Source organism: Salvelinus namaycush, chromosome 3 (genome assembly GCF_016432855.1).
Source record: "Salvelinus namaycush isolate Seneca chromosome 3, SaNama_1.0, whole genome shotgun sequence".
NCBI lineage: Eukaryota > Metazoa > Chordata > Actinopteri > Salmoniformes > Salmonidae > Salvelinus > Salvelinus namaycush.
Genome location: NC_052309.1, coordinates 5,766,957 through 5,783,558, shown reverse-complemented (window position 1 = coordinate 5,783,558; position 16,602 = coordinate 5,766,957).

Below are 16,602 nucleotides of genomic sequence, written 5' to 3'. Positions count from 1 at the left end.
ACAGAATGACTTGAGTTCCTGTATGTTGTTATGATCACACCACGTCTCGTTAATCATAAGGCATACACCCCCGCCCCTCTTCTTACCAGAAAGATGTTTGTTTCTGTCGGCACGATGCATGAAGAAACCAGCTGGCTGCACCGACTCCGTTAGCGTCTCTTGAGTGAGCCATGTTTCCGTGAAGCAGAGAACGTTACAATCGCTGATGTCTCTCTGGAATGTTACCCGTGCTCGGATTTCATCAACCTTATTGAGACTGGACATTGGCGAGTAGTATGCTAGGGAGTGGAGCGCGATGTGCCCGTCTCCGAAGCCTGACCAGGAGACCGCCTCGTTTGCCCCTTTTACGGCGTCGCTTAGGGTCGCCGGCTGGGATCAGATCCATTGTATTGGGTGGAAGGCAAAACACTGGATCCGCTTCGGGAAAGTCATATTCCTGGTTGTAACGATGGTGAGTTGACGTTGCTCTTATATTCAGTAGTTCCTCCCGACTGTATGTAATGAAACCTAAGATTACCTGGGGTACCAATGTAAGGAATAACACATAAAAAAACAAAATACTGCATATTTTCCTAGGAACGCGAAGCGAGGCGGCCATCTCGGTCGGCAACGGAAGTTAAAGCCGACGTTGTCTCTGATAGGGAATCATACTTAGGCAGCCCTTTTTTCCCACCTGTGATTGTGGGTAGTTGTCTATGTGTAGTGGCCTGCGAGCACTACGTAGCTTTAGGTTCGTTTGTTATTTCTTGTTTTGTTGGCGACATTATAAATGAACTAAAATGTATGCTAACCACGCTGCGCCTTGGTCTACTTCTTACGACGAGCATGACAGAACTACCCACCACAAAAGGACCAAGCAGCGTGGAGAAAGGGACTCATGGACTTGGGAGGAAATCCTGGACGGTAAAGGACCCTGGAGGTAGGCTGGGGAATATTGCCGTCCAAAGGAGGAATTAAAGGCAGCGAAGGAGGAGTGGCGACGGTATGAGGAGGCAAGTCATCGAAGCAGGCACGAGAGGCAGCCCCAAAACATTTTTTGGGGGGGGCACACGGGGAGATTGGCGGAGTCAGGTTATAGACCTGAGCCAACTCCCTGTGCTTACCGCGGGGAGCGAGTGACCGGGCAGGCACCGTGTTATGCGGTAAAGCGCACGGTGTCTCCGGTGCGCATGCACAGCCCGGTGCGCTCGGAGCATGCTCTCCGCAAGTGCCACGCTAGAGTGGGCATCCAGCCAGGGCGGATTGTGCCAGCTCAGCGCTCTTGGTCTCCGGTGCGACGTTTCGGTCCAGGGTATCCTGCGCCGGCTCTGCGCACTGTGTTTCCGGTGCGCTGTGACTGCTCAGTGCGTCCTATGCCTGCGCTCCGCCCGTGCCGGGCTAAAGTGGGCATTCAGCCAAAAGGAGCGGGGCAAGTACTGAGCACCAGATCTCCAGTGCTCCCCCACAGCCCGGTTCGACCTGTGTCTGCGCTCTGGAGGTGCCGGGCCAAAGTGGGCATTCAGCCTGGAAGAGTGGTGCCAAGGAGAAGCACCAGATCTCCAGTGCTCCCCCACAGCCCGGTTCATCCTGTGCCTGCTCCACGGGCCAGTCCGGAGCCTCCAACGACGGTCTCCAGTCCGGAACCTCCAGCGACGGTCTCCAGTCCGGAGCCTCCAGCGACGGTCCCCAGTCCGGAGCCTCCAGCGACGGTCCCCAGTCCGGAGCCTCCAGCGACGGTCCCCAGTCCGGAGCCTCCAACGACGGTCTCCAGTCCGGAGCCTCCATTAACGGCCTCCAGTCCGGAGCCTCCAGAGACGGCCTCCAGTCCGGAGCCTCCAGCGACGGTCCCCAGTCCGGGGCTTGCAACGAGGGTCCCCAGTACGGGGCCTGCAGCGAGGGTTCCCAGTCCGGGGCCTGCAGGGAGGGTTCCCAGTCCGGGGCCTGCAGCGAGGGTTCCCAGTCCGGGGCCTGTAACGAGAGTCCCCAGTCCGGGGCCTGCAGCGAGGGTCCCCAGTCCGGGTCCTGCAGCGAGGGTTCCCAGTCCGGGGCCTGCAGCGAGGGTCCCCAGTCCGGGGTCGGTGACGAGGGTCCCCGCACCAGAGGCGCCACTAAAGTGGGGTGAGCCAGAGGTGGAGCGGGGTCTACGTCCCGCACCAGAGCCGCCACCGCAGATAGATGCCCACCCAGACCCTCCCCTATAGGTTCAGGTTTTGCGGCCAAAGTCCACACCTTTGGGGGGGGTACTGTCACGCCCTGACCTTAGAGAGCCTTTTTATGTCTCTATTTGGTTTGGTCAGGGTGTGATTTGGGTGGGCATTCTATGTTCTTTATTTCTTTGTTTCTGGCTGAGTGTGGTTCCCAATCAGAGGCAGCTGTCTATCGTTGTCTCTGATTGGGAATCATACTTAGGCAGCCCTTTTTCCCACCTGTGATTGTGGGTAGTTGTCTATGTGTAGTGGCCTGCGAGCACTACGTAGCTTTACGTTCGTTTGTTATTTCTTGTTTTGTTGGCGACATTATAAATAAACTAAAATGTACGCTCACCACTCTGCGCCTTGGTCTACTTCCTACGACGAGCGTGACAGGTAGATATCTCAGATGGGGGGAGTGAGGCCTAAGAAGGGGTGAGTTATGAAGGATGCCTGTATCTTTGTTGTGTCTTGGTGTATTGATACACTATCCAAAGTGTAATTAGTAACTTCCACATGCTCGAAGGGATATTCAATGTCTGCTTTTTTTTTGCCCATCTACCAATAGGTGCCCTTCTTTGTGAATCATTGGAAACCTCCCTGGTCTTTGTAGTTGAATCTGTGATTGAAATTCACTGCTCGACTGAGGGACCTTGTAATGAACACGATGGGAGACAGAGAGCTGGTTTCACGTGCAGGGCGCAGTAGGTGTTTATTGCAAAGGACCACAGGAGGAGGCAGGTAGCTGGGTCCAGGGGCAGGCAGAAGGTCATACACAGGAGGAGGCAGGTAGCTGGGTCCAGGGGCAGGCAGAAGGTCATACACAGGAGGAGGCAGGTAGCTGGGTCCAGGGGCAGGAAGAAGGTCATACACAGGGGGTCCAAAAGGGCAACAGTACAGGCAGGGAAAAGGCTAGTAACGTCGTCTGGGAGATCAGGCAATAGGTTGATAACAGGAAATCCGAGACACTAAAGTGCAGGCAGGGAATAGGCCAAATGTGTCGTTAGTGAGGCAGGCAAAAACTATCATACACGGGAGGAGAAAATTACAGGAAACCCAGCACTCCGAATAGAAGTGTGTCACAAAACAAGCAATACCTCACAATGATGGGGTGCAAAGAACTGAACTAAATAGTGTGTGATAATGACATACAGGTGTGTGAACAGGTGATCAGAATTTAGGTGACTGGGATCTGGAGAGTGAGCTGCGTTCAGGGGATATAGGTGTTTGAGAGTGTGAGCTGGAAGCAGACGTTATAGACCTTACATATAATTGTGTGGGGTACAGAGACGAGGTAGTCATTTAAAAATCATTTAAAAATCATGTTAAACACTCAGTAGAGGTGCATGGGTAAAACCACAGGGGAAGTCAATCTAATCTAAAACCTGTTAGTTCATATGCCTTGACACCGTGATATATACGTCTCAGGCCAAGACAATAAGAAGACACAGTGGCAGAATAAATTCAACCACACCTTTGTTGCATCACAAAGCCAGAGAGCAACATCTGTCCGGTGAAGTCCACAAAACCTATTGCATGTAACAAACAGTTACATAACCTACAGTATGGTCAAGCAAGTTAATGTTTCCCACATTTTCGGACTCCTGAACAATTATTGATTTAGAACCACAGAGAGTTACTGCAAGTCACAAAGAAAACAGGAGCTGCTTCCACTATTCCAGCACCATTTTAACTTCAACATTTCAACATCTAATCACCTATGATTAGCTAACTCCATGTCAATAGACCCACTGTGACTTTCAATAACATGGCCTCTTGTTACTTAACCTCCTGCTCTCTGACCTCTCAACCTTTTGTTCTCTCTCACCACATATGTAAGTCTGTTAGTGTTGGTCCTTGTCGCGACTCTTGCCTTGGTTGCCTCTTGCTCTGTTAACAGATAAAACAATACAATGTAGTCTATTGTCAGTCGGTGATTGTTTGAGACTATGGACAGGTACAAATAGTACTTGAAATATTTCAAACACTTTGAGAGTTTGCTTGAGCCTGCCTGAAGGGCCATATAGGCAGGTTAGGAACATGTAGAGCAAATCCATCAGTTCCATTGTGACATGCATGCTCAATCAAGCCCAGCTAAAGTATTGGAAAGATTTCAAATATTATTTGAACCCAGGTATTTCTAATAGATGGAGGGGGGGGGGGGGGGGGGGTCATTTGAAGGTTTTAGCAGCGTTAACATGTCATTATTGAGAGACATCCTCTGAGGAAGCGATATCACAATGTCCCCGAGGGCTGCAGCTGAGGGGCACAGGCCATTTTTAGATGACAAAGTGTAGGACATTTTCTTTGGGGGGTATCATAGAATGTCACAGAGGAAACACCTTTCACAATGGGCTCTCTGGTTCTCACTCAGTTTCTCTCTCTGTGTGGTTTCAGAGAGAGGCAACCAGTTTCTGTATCATGCTCATCCACATGTGAAGTACGTACATCTTTATACGGGGTAATGTAACTTCCTATTAACTATTTTTGGCTCGCTCGCTCCCCCCCTCCCACTCTCTCACTCTCTCTCTCTGTCTCTCTCTCTAACAAAATCAACCACGGATAGGTGCCAGTATTTTTCCACCATGCAAATACATAACTTCAAACCCTGTGAAATTCTGATGGAAAGTAGAAAGGAGAATGGGGCGGTTCTCTAGGGATTTAATCATTATTTAATCGGGACCAATTGTAAGACTGACTGTCTACCATTTCCTGATCCAACTTAGAATAGGTATTACTCAACACTCTCTATTGTTTCAGACAATCATGAGAACAATTTAATAATAACACGTGAAGATTGGATCCATTGTTACGCCTCTGGTGTGAGAACAGCTTGAACAAATTGCATTTATACACTGGCCTTTCATTAGTTCTGAATAGGGCAATGGAAGAAGAAAAGTTCAAAGAATGTACAGTACCAGTCAAAAGTTTGGACACACCTACTCAAGGGGTTTTTCTTTGTTTTTACTATTTTCTACATTGAAGACATCAAAACTATGAAATAACACATATGGAATCATGTAGTAACCCCCAAAAAAGTGTTAAACAAATCAAAATATATTTTATATTTGAGATTCTTCAAAGTAGCGACCCTTTGCCTTGATGACAGCTTCGCACACTCTTGGCATTCTCTCAACCAGCTTCATGAGGAATACTTTTCCAATAGTCTTGAAGGAGTTCCCAACATATGTTGAGCACTTGTTGGCTGTTTTTCCTTCACCCTGTGGTCCAACTCATCCCAAACTATCTCAATTGGGTTGAGGTCGGGTGATTATGGAGGCTAGGTCATCTGATGCAGCACCATCACTTTCATTGGTCAAACAGCTCTAACACAGCCTGGAAGTGTGTTTTGGGTCAATGTCCTGTTGAAAAACAAATGATAGTCCCACTGAGCGCAAACTAGATGGGATGGGGTATCGCTGCAGAATGCTGTGGTAGCCATGCTGGTTAAGTGTGCCTTGAATTCTAAATAAAACACAGACAGTGTCATCAGCAAAGCACCCCCACACCATCACACCTCCTCCTCCATACTTCACGGTGGGAAGCATACTCTGTGTCTCCGCTACTCTGTGTCTCACAAAGACACGGTGGTTGGAACCAAAAATCTCAAATTTGGACTCATCAGACCAATGGACAGATTTCCACTGGTCTAATGTCCATTGCTCATGTTTCTTGACCCAAGCAAGTCTCTTCTTCTTATTGGTGTCCTTAAGTAGTGGTTTCTTTGCAGCAATTTGACCATGAAGGCCTGATTCACGCAGACTCCTCTGAACAGTTGATGTTGAGATGTGCCTGTTACTTGAACTCTGTGGAGCATTTATTTGGGCTGCAATTTCTGAGGCTGGTAACTCTAATGAACATATCCTCTGCAGCAGAGGTAACTCTGGGTCTTCCTTTCCTGTGGCAGTCTTCATGAGAGCCAGTTTCATCATAGCGCTTGATGGTTTTTGTGACTGCACTTAAAGAAACTTTTAGTCGTAGTCCCAAATGGTACCCTATTCACTTTATAATGCCTATAATGCCATGGAACACACTTTGGGACACAGTTGTATTGATGCAGTTGTTAGTCATGCAGCTCAGGCCATTCTCTGACTTCCTGACATTATGCTCCAAGCCGAGCCTCCTACTTCCTACATCCTAACTCCTAACTACTACCTCCTACCCAGAAAACATTTGCAGACCCTGTGCACCCTATTCCCTTAGTGCACTACATTTGTATTCCAAGTGTGTCCTAATGTGTGTTCCAAATGTGTCCCAAAGTTTGTTTTAAGTGCAGCTAATGTTTGTATTGAGGAACTTGGTATTCTGACTGCACACTGGACACAATAGGTCTGACAAGAGCAGCTGTTGCATCATATTGTTGTGCTTTTACGAACTGTTTCCTTATATGGCTAATATTTCATTGCTAACAGGAACATAAACACTCGCTGCAACTGAGCATGATGAAAAAAACACGCACGCACTCACGCACGCACTCACACACACCAACCAAACACACACACACGCACTCACACACACACACCAAACACACACACACACACACACACACATACCCCTCCCCATCCACTTAAATGCCCAGTCTAAACACAACCAATAAAAGGTTAGATGTACGTGTGTATTGCTGCAAGTATTTGTTCAGAGAATACTACAATATGAGTACTGTTAACACTAACTGTTACTAACCCTTCTGGGGCTGCTGAGCCCGAGGTAATTCAATTTCTAATTACTTGTTATTACTGCATAATTTCCTTCTATTACATAACCTTCTGTTATGTAAATACCAAATAAGTACCAATGGAAACCGTAAGTGTGGTTTATCCAACTACTGTGTGATCCGGGGTCAGGAGGAGACAGTGAGGAGGATGATATGTTTCTACCTAACATCTTGCAGTCTACGTGCTGAGATGTGACGTAGATTCTCAGTGGGTTTCCAGTATTCGTCTCGACTCGCCTCATAGATTTAGAAAACAGACACTTTGAGGGACCTAACTCAGAACTTTCTGTTTGAATTTCAACATGTAGCCCAAAGGGTCAGTTTACCGGAACCAGATTGGGTAGACAAAGTCCTGGAATAAAAAGTAATAAAAAAATCTCCAATGAAGGTGCATTTTAGTTCAGGACTTAATCTGAAAAACCAGCCCATATAACCTTAGTTTTACACCTGAAAATATTCAAAGGCCTTTCGTTTACTTGCCCAACGCTCTTAACCACAAGGCTACCTGCCTCCCTGTTTTAGGTTTCTATGCTCTACTGTATGTGGTCATTGTTCTGTCCTGGAATTCAACCTCCCCAGCTAGCACATTTGGTTCTTTGGAAGTTGTGGGAACATACATATTCAGTGTCCCATTGGTTCTGGGAACGAAGCCATACGTTTCCTGACCGTTGAAACTGAAGTGAAGTGAACATTTAGCCTGTTCTGGGAATGTAATGGCTGTCAATGTCGTTCTCCTCCTCAGACGAGGAGGAGCATGGATCGGACCAAGATGCGGAGTAGTAGGAATTCATGTTTTAATGGCAAACCAACAAACACTACAAATTAACAAAAACAACAAACGTGACTAACCTGCAACAGTCCTGTGTGGCCCAAACGCTGACACAGGAACAAACACCCACAAACCACCAGTGAAACCCTGGCTGCCTTAGTATGACTCTCAATCAGAGACAAACGATACACACCTGTCTCTGATTGAGAATCATACCAGGCCGAACACAAAACCCCACATAGAAATAGAAACCTAGACCAACCCACCCAATTCACGCCCTGACCAACTAAAACAAATACATAACAAAGGAAAACAGGTCAGGAACGTGACAGAACCCCCCCCTTAAGGTGCGAACTCCGGGCGCACCAGCACAAAGTCTAGGGGAGGGTCTGGGTGGGCGTCTGTCCACGGTGGCGGCTCTGGCGCTGGTCGTGGTCCCCACCCCACCATAGTCAACCCCCGCTTCCGTGGCCTCCTCCCAATATTCACCCTCCATGTCAATCCCGCTATTCCAAAAGGCAGTAACAGACTGAGGGGTAGCAGTTGACTGAGGGGCAGCACCAGGATAAGGGGCAGCACCAGGATAAGGGGCAGCACCAGGATAAGGGGCAGCACCAGGATAAGGGGCAGCTCCGGACTGAGTGGCAGCTCCGGACTGAGTGGCAGCTCCGGACTGAGTGGCAGCTCCGGACTGAGTGGCAGCTCATGACTGTAGGGCAGCTCATGACTGTAGGGCAGCTCATGACTGTAGGGCAGCTCATGACTGGAGGGCAGCTCATGACTGGAGGGCAGCTCATGACTGGAGGGCAGTTCTGGCAGCTCCTGACTGGCTGGCGGATCTGGCAGCTCCTGACTGGCTGGCGGATCTGGCAGCTCCTGACTGGCTGGCGTCTCTGGCAGCTCCTGACTGGCTGGCGTCTCTGGCAGCTCCTGACTGGCTGGCGTCTCTGGCAGCTCCTGACTGACGGACGGCTCTAGCGGCTCCTGACTGACGGACGGCTCTAATGGCTCGGGACAGACGGGCGGCTCTGAAGGCTCGTGACAGACGGATGGCTCAGATGGCGCTGGGCAGACGGATGGCTCAGATGGCGCTGGGCAGACGGATGGCTCAGACGGCGCTGGGCAGACGGATGGCTCAGACGGCGCTGGGCAGACGGATGGCTCAGACGGCGCTGGGCAGACGGATGGCTCAGATGGTGCTGGGCAGGCAGGCAGTTCAGACGGCGCTGGACAGACGAGCAGTGCAGGTGGCGTTGGGCAGACGGCCGACTCTGACCTGCTGAGGCGCACAGTAGGCCTGGTGCGTGGTACCGGAACTGGAGGCACTGAGCTGGAGACACGCACCATAGGGAGAGTGCGTGGAGGAGGAACAGGGCTCTGGAAACGCACTGGAAGCCTGGTGCGTGGAGTAGGCACTGGTGGTACTGAGCTGGGGTGGGAAGGTGGCGCCGGATATGCCGGACCGTGAAGGAGGACACGCGCTCTTGAGCACCAAGCCTCCCCAACCTTACCAGGTTGAGTGGTCCCCGTAGCCCTGCCAGTGCGGCGAGGTGGAATAGCCCGCACTGGGCTATGCAGGCGAACCGGGGACACCACCTGTAAGGCTGGTGCCATGTACGCCGGCCCGAGGAGACGTACTGGAGGCCAGATACGTTGGGCCGGCTTCATGACATCCGGCTCGATGCCCAACCTAGCCCTCCCAGTGCGGCAAGGTGGAATAGCCCGCACTGGGCTAAGCACGCGTACTGGGGACACCGTGCGCTTCACCGCATAACACGGTGTCTGACCAGTACGACGCCCTCTCACTCCACGGTAAGCCCGGGGAGTTGGCTCAGGTAACCAACCCGGCTTCGCCACACTCCCCTTTAGCCCCCCCCCCCCCCCCCCCAATAAATTTTTGGGTGAGCCTCTCGGGCTTCCAGCCGCTCTGCCTTGCCTTAGCCTCATACAACCTCCTCTCCGCTTTCGCTGCCTCCAGCTCCGCTTTGGGGCGGCGACACTCCACTGGCTCTACCCAGGGTCCTTTACCGTCTAGGATCTCCTCCCAAGTCCATTCCTCTTTTCCCCATTGCTGTTGTTCTCTCCGTCCTTCTCCAATCCGCTTGGTCCTGGTTTGGTGGGTGTTTCTGTAATGGCTGTCAATGTCGTTCTCCTCCTCAGACGAGGAGGAGCATGGATCGGACCAAGATGCGGAGTAGTAGGAATTCATGTTTTAATGGCAAACCAACAAACACTACAAATTAACAAAAACAACAAACGTGACTAACCTGCAACAGTCCTGTGTGGCCCAAACGCTGACACAGGAACAAACACCCACAAACCACCAGTGAAACCCTGGCTGCCTTAGTATGACTCTCAATCAGAGACAAACGATACACACCTGTCTCTGATTGAGAATCATACCAGGCCGAACACAAAACCCCACATAGAAATAGAAACCTAGACCAACCCACCCAATTCACGCCCTGACCAACTAAAACAAATACATAACAAAGGAAAACAGGTCAGGAACGTGACAGGGAATGTACATTTTTAGGTTGCAGGTTCTGAAAACATTTTTCATGGAGTCAGGAAGCAGGTTCTGTTTGTGAGTTTAATAGTAACGAACATGGAGCAATACAAAACAAGAGACGTGTCTGACATAGAAACATAAACAATCCTACCTGATGAGTGACAACAAAAGAGTGCTATATAAAGGATACGTAATCAAGGGAGTAATGAAGTCCAGGTGTGAATGATGAAACGTAGGTGAGCGTAATGATAGTTGCCAGGTGTGTGTAAAGATGGGTAGCCAGGACCGGTGGTTAGTGAATCGGTGACGTCGAGCGCCGGAGCGGGGAAGCGGGAGTGGACGTGACAGTACCGGTTCCTGGTGGAAAGCCAGACGGGATCACCAAGATGACGATGGACGGCGCGCTGGAGTCTCACGTGGGCATCGTTCCATACCTCTTCTGCGCGCCTGAACCACTCGTCCACCGCATGAGTTTCAGTCTGGCTTGGAGTCCACAGAGCCAGGGCTGGTTGATAACCCAGAACACACTGGAAGGGAGTCAGCCCGATGGAGGAGTGTCGCAATGAATTATGGGCGTATTCAGCCCAAGGAATGAATCGGGCCCAATCCGCCTGCCGGTCCAGGCAGTGGCTCCTCGGGAACCTCCCCAGCTCCTGGTTTATCCTCTCCATCTGCCCGTTAGACTGAGGCTGACCTTGACCCCGAGCTTCTACTTGAAAGCCTTCCATACACGTGATGTGAACTGGGCCATGATCAGAAACGATATCCTCCGTACGGCCACAGTGCCGGAAGAACTGCTAGAAGAGAACAGTGCCTCAGCGACCTGGAGACGGGTAGGGAGACCAGAGAGATGAAACGGCATGATTTAGAGAATCTGTCCACTATGACCAAAATGGTGGTAAAACCATCAGAAGAGGGGAGATCAGTGACAAAGTCAATGGACAGATGAGACCAGGGACGCTGAGGCACAAGAAGGGAAAGGAGTTTCCCTGTTGAAGCGTTCAGGGGAGATTTGGATTGGGCACATACAGAACAGGAGTTGACATAAAGACTTTGTTGTCCTTAAGCCATTTTGCCACAACTTTGGAAGTATGCTTGGGGTCATTGTCCATTTGGAAAACCCATTTGCCACCAAGCTTTAACTTCCTGACTGATGGTCATTATGGCCAAACACTTCTATTTTTGTTTCATCGGACCAGAGGACATTTCTCCAAAAAGTACGATCTTTGTCCCCATGTGCAGTTGCAAACCGTAGTCTGGCTTTTTTTATGGCGGTTTTGGAGCAGTGGACTCATTTTACTGTGGATATAGATACTTTTGTACCTGTTTCCTCCGGCATCTTCACAAGGTCCTTTGCTGTTGTTCTAGGATTGATTTGCACTTTTTGCACCAAAGTACGTTCATCTCTAGGAGACAGAACGCGTCTCCTTCCTGAGTGGTATAACGGCTGCGTGGTCCCATGGTGTTTATACTTGCGTACTATTGTTTGTACAGATGAATTTGGTACCTTCAGGCGTTTGGAAATTGCTCCCAAGGATGAACCAGACTTGTGGAGTTCTACAGTTTTCTTTCTGAGGTCTTGGTTGATTTCTTTTGATTAGTGTAGTGTTAGCTAGCTACATAGTTGTCTTCGCTGTCTTTGTATCTAAGATAATTGTGTAGTTTAGAGTAATTATCTAGCCAGTTATCGAGGTTACCTAGCCAGCTCCACTTTTAAACAAAGTCAGCTAGCCAGCTATTTTCGCCCTCCTAACGTTGTCAACACTGCTAGCTAGCCAGCTAGCCAACTTCTACCGAAACAGTACAACGGAACGATTTGATTAGTGTAGTGTTAGCTAGCTACATAGTTATCTTTGCTGTCCTTGTATCTAAGATAATTGTGTAGTTTAGAGTAATTATCTAGCCAGTTATCGAGGTTACCTAGCCAGTTATCGAGGCTACCTAGCCAGCAACACTTCCAAACATAGTCAACAACGCAGCCACTGCTAGCTAGCCTACTTCACCAGTCAGCAGTACTGCATCATTTTAATCATTTTAGTCAATAAGATTTTTGCTACGTAAGCTTAACTTTCTGAACATTCGAGACGTGTAGTCCACTTGTCATTCCAATCTCCTTTGCATTAGCGTAGCCTCTTCTGTAGCCTGTCAACTATGTGTCTGTCTATCCCTGTTCTCTCCTCTCTGCACAGACCATACAAACGCTTCACACCGCGTGGCCGCTGCCACCCTAACCTGGTGGTCCCAGCGCGCACGACCCACGTGGAGTTCCAGGTCTCCGGCAGCCTCTGGAACTGCCGATCTGCGGCCAACAAGGCAGAATTCATCTCAGCCTATGCTGCCCTCCAGTCCCTCGACTTCTTGGCACTGACGGAAACATGGATTACCACAGATAACACTGCTACTCCTACTGCTCTCTCCTCGTCTGCCCACGTGTTCTCGCACACCCCGAGAGCTTCTGGTCAGCGGGGTGGTGGCACTGGGATCCTCATCTCTCCCAAGTGGACATTCTCTCTTTCTCCCCTGACCCATCTGTCTATCGCCTCCTTTGAATTCCATGCTGTCACAGTTACCAGCCCTTTCAAGCTTAATCTTGAGAATACAGGGGGTGCTGTTTTCGCATTAGCATAATTTGCTCTACAGATTAAACTGCCTCTTATTCAATTATTGCTCTTACTATATGCATATAATTAATACCATTGGATAGAAAACAATCTCTAGTTTCTAAAACCGTTTCAATTTTGTCTCTGAGTGAAACAGAAGTCATTTGACAGCACTTTCCCTGACCAAGAAGAAGAATGCAAGATGTGTATGCTCGCTTCAACGCTCTGCCTATATATGGTCACGCCACCTATGACCCGAAACACACTTCATTCGTCTTCCTCTGGGTGTCAAGAGGACGTCAGAGGAGAAATTTTTTGTTTATCTTGTACTGACGTGAAATAAGACCTATTTCTTTGGCGTGACCGACAACTTCCGGTTCTCTGAATCGCGCGATTTGGAGGTGCGATTGTCTACTGTTTTGCTGCCGTTACGGATGAAAACTATCTCCGTCTCGAAGTTTGTTTGATACATGTGACCATATCATCGTAATGTATGTTTTTTCAATATAGTTTAATCAGATTATTTGAATTTTTTCGGGAGTTTTGCCGTGTTCCGTTCTGTGACTTTTTTTTACTTTGGACAGATCCGTGCCAGTCGACCAGTACCTATGCTAAATGAAGAGGGAAAGTTGCCATTATGAATGGATTGAACGACTCATCAGGACTAAGGACACCTTGATCAACATTCTGATGAAAGATCAGCAATAGTAAGACCCAATTTACGATGTTATTTCATATATCTGTCGTGCATGTGAACTGGTCGTGGGCGCCCAGCTGGTTCTGGCTGGCGTGGCTATGCTAATTTAGCGCTACATTTTGTTTTCGCTATAAAACATTTAATAAATCTGAAATATTGTTTGGATTCACCAGATGTTGGGCTTTCAATATCTGTACGCTGTGTATTTTTCTGAAATGTTTTAAGATAAGTAATTAGTTATATGACGTTGGTCTCTGTAATTGTTCTGGCTGCGTCGGCACTATTTCAGATTGCAGCTGCAATGTAGAACTGTGATTTATACCTGAAAAATGCACATTTTTCAAAAAAAAACTATGCTATACCATAAATATGTTATCAGACTGTCATCTTATGAAGTTGTTTCTTGGTTAGTGGCTATATATATTTTTATTTAGTCGAATTAGTGATAGCTACTGACGCAGGAAAAAACTGTTGGAGTAAAAAAATTGTGTCTTATGCTAACGTGGTTAGCTAATAGATTTACATATTGTGTCTTCCCTGTAAAACATTTTAAAAATCTGAAATGGTGGCTTTATTCACAAGATCTGTATCTTTCATCTGGTGTCTTGGACTTGTGATTTAATGATATTTAGATGCTACAATTTACTTGTGACGCTATGCTAGCTATGCTACTCAGTGGGGGGGGAGTGGGGGGTGATCCCGGATCCGGGTTGGTGACTCGTTAAAGGTTAAAATCCTTATCATTTATCGCCCTCCAGGTTCCCTTGGAGAGTTCATCAATGAGCTTGACGCCTTGATAAGTTCCTTCCCTGAGGATGGCTCACCTCTCACAGTTCTGGGTGACTTTAACCTCCCCACGTCTACCTTTGACTCATTCCTCTCTGCCTCCCTCTTTCCACTCCTCTCCTCTTTTGACCTCACCCTCTCACCTTCCCCCCCTACTCACAAGGCAGGCAATACGCTTGACCTCATCTTTACTAGATGCTGTTCTTCCACTAATCTCATTGCAACTCCCCTCCAAGTCTCCGACCACTACCTTGTATCCTTTTCCCTCTCACTCTCATCCAACACTTCCCACTCTGCCCCTACTCGGATGGTATCGCGCCGTCCAAACCTTCGCTCTCTCTCCCCCGCTACTCTCTCCTCTTCCATCCTATCATCTCTTCCCTCTGCTCAAACCTTCTCCAACCTATCTCCTGATTCTGCCTCCTCAACCCTCCTCTCCTCCCTTTCTGCATCCTTTGACTCTCTATGTCCCCTATCCTCCAGGCCGGCTCGGTCCTCCCCTCCTGCCCCGTGGCTCGACGACTCATTGCGAGCTCACAGAACAGGGCTCCGGGCAGCCGAGCGGAAATGGAGGAGAACTCGCCTCCCTGCGGACCTGGCATCCTTTCACTCCCTCCTCTCTACATTTTCCTCTTCTGTCTCTGCTGCTAAAGCCACTTTCTACCACTCTAAATTCCAAGCATCTGCCTCTAACCCTAGGAAGCTCTTTGCCACCTTCTCCTCCCTCCTGAATCCTCCTCCCCCTCCCCCCCCTCCCCCCTCTCTGCGGATGACTTCGTCAACCATTTTGAAAAGAAGGTTGACGACATCCGATCCTCGTTTGCTAAGTCAAACGACACCGCTGGTTCTGCTCACACTGCCCTACCCTGTGTTTTGACCTCTTTCTCCCCTCTCTCCCCAGATGAAATCTCGCGTCTTGTGACGGCCGGCCGCCCAACAACCTGCCCGCTCGACCCTATCCCCTCCTCTCTTCTCCAGACCATTTCCGGAGACCTTCTCCCTTACCTCACCTCGCTCATCAACTCATCCTTGACCACTGGCTACGTCCCTTCCGTCTTCAAGAGAGCGAGAGTTGCGCCCCTTCTGAAAAAACCTACACTCGATCCCTCCGATGTCAACAACTACAGACCAGTATCCCTTCTTTCTTTTCTCTCCAAAACTCTTGAACGTGCCGTCCTTGGCCAGCTCTCCTGCTAGCTCTCTCAGAATGACCTTCTCGATCCAAATCAGTCAGGTTTCAAGACTAGTCATTCAACTGAGACTGCTCTTCTCTGTGTCACGGAGGCGCTCCGCACTGCTAAAGCTAACTCTCTCTCCTCTGCTCTCATCCTTCTAGACCTATCGGCTGCCTTTGATACTGTGAACCATCAGATCCTCCTCTCCACCCTCTCCGAGTTGGGCATCTCCGGCGCGGCCCACGCTTGGATTGCGTCCTACCTGACAGGTCGCTCCTACCAGGTGGCGTGGCGAGAATCTGTCTCCTCACCACGTGCTCTCACCACTGGTGTCCCCCAGGGCTCTGTTCTAGGCCCTCTCCTATTCTCGCTATACACCAAGTCACTTGGCTCTGTCATAACCTCACATGGTCGCTCCTATCATTGCTATGCAGACGACACACAATTAATCTTCTCCTTTCCCCCTTCTGATAACCAGGTGGCGAATCGCATCTCTGCATGTCTGGCAGACATATCAGTGTGGATGACGGATCACCACCTCAAGCTGAACCTCGGCAAGACGGAGCTGCTCTTCCTCCCGGGGAAGGACTGCCCGTTCCATGATCTCGCCATCACGGTTGACAACTCCATTGTGTCCTCCTCCCAGAGCGCTAAGAACCTTGGCGTGATCCTGGACAACACCCTGTCGTTCTCAACTAACATCAAGGCGGTGGCCCGTTCCTGTAGGTTCATGCTCTACAACATTCGCAGAGTACGACCCTGCCTCACACAGGAAGCGGCGCAGGTCCTAATCCAGGCACTTGTCATCTCCCGTCTGGATTACTGCAACTCGCTGTTGGCTGGGCTCCCTGCCTGTGCCATTAAACCCCTACAACTCATCCAGAACGCCGCAGCCCGTCTGGTGTTCAACCTTCCCAAGTTCTCTCACGTCACCCCGCTCCTCCGCTCTCTCCACTGGCTTCCAGTTGAAGCTCGCATCCGCTACAAGACCATGGTGCTTGCTCTCTCGTTCATCCACCTCTGGCCTGCTCGCCTCCCTACCTCTGAGGAAGTACAGTTCCCGCTCAGCCCAGTCAAAACTGTTCGCTGCTCTGGCACCCCAATGGTGGAACAAACTCCCTCACGACGCCAGGACAGCGGAGTCAATCACCACCTTCCGGAGACACCTGAAACCCCACCTC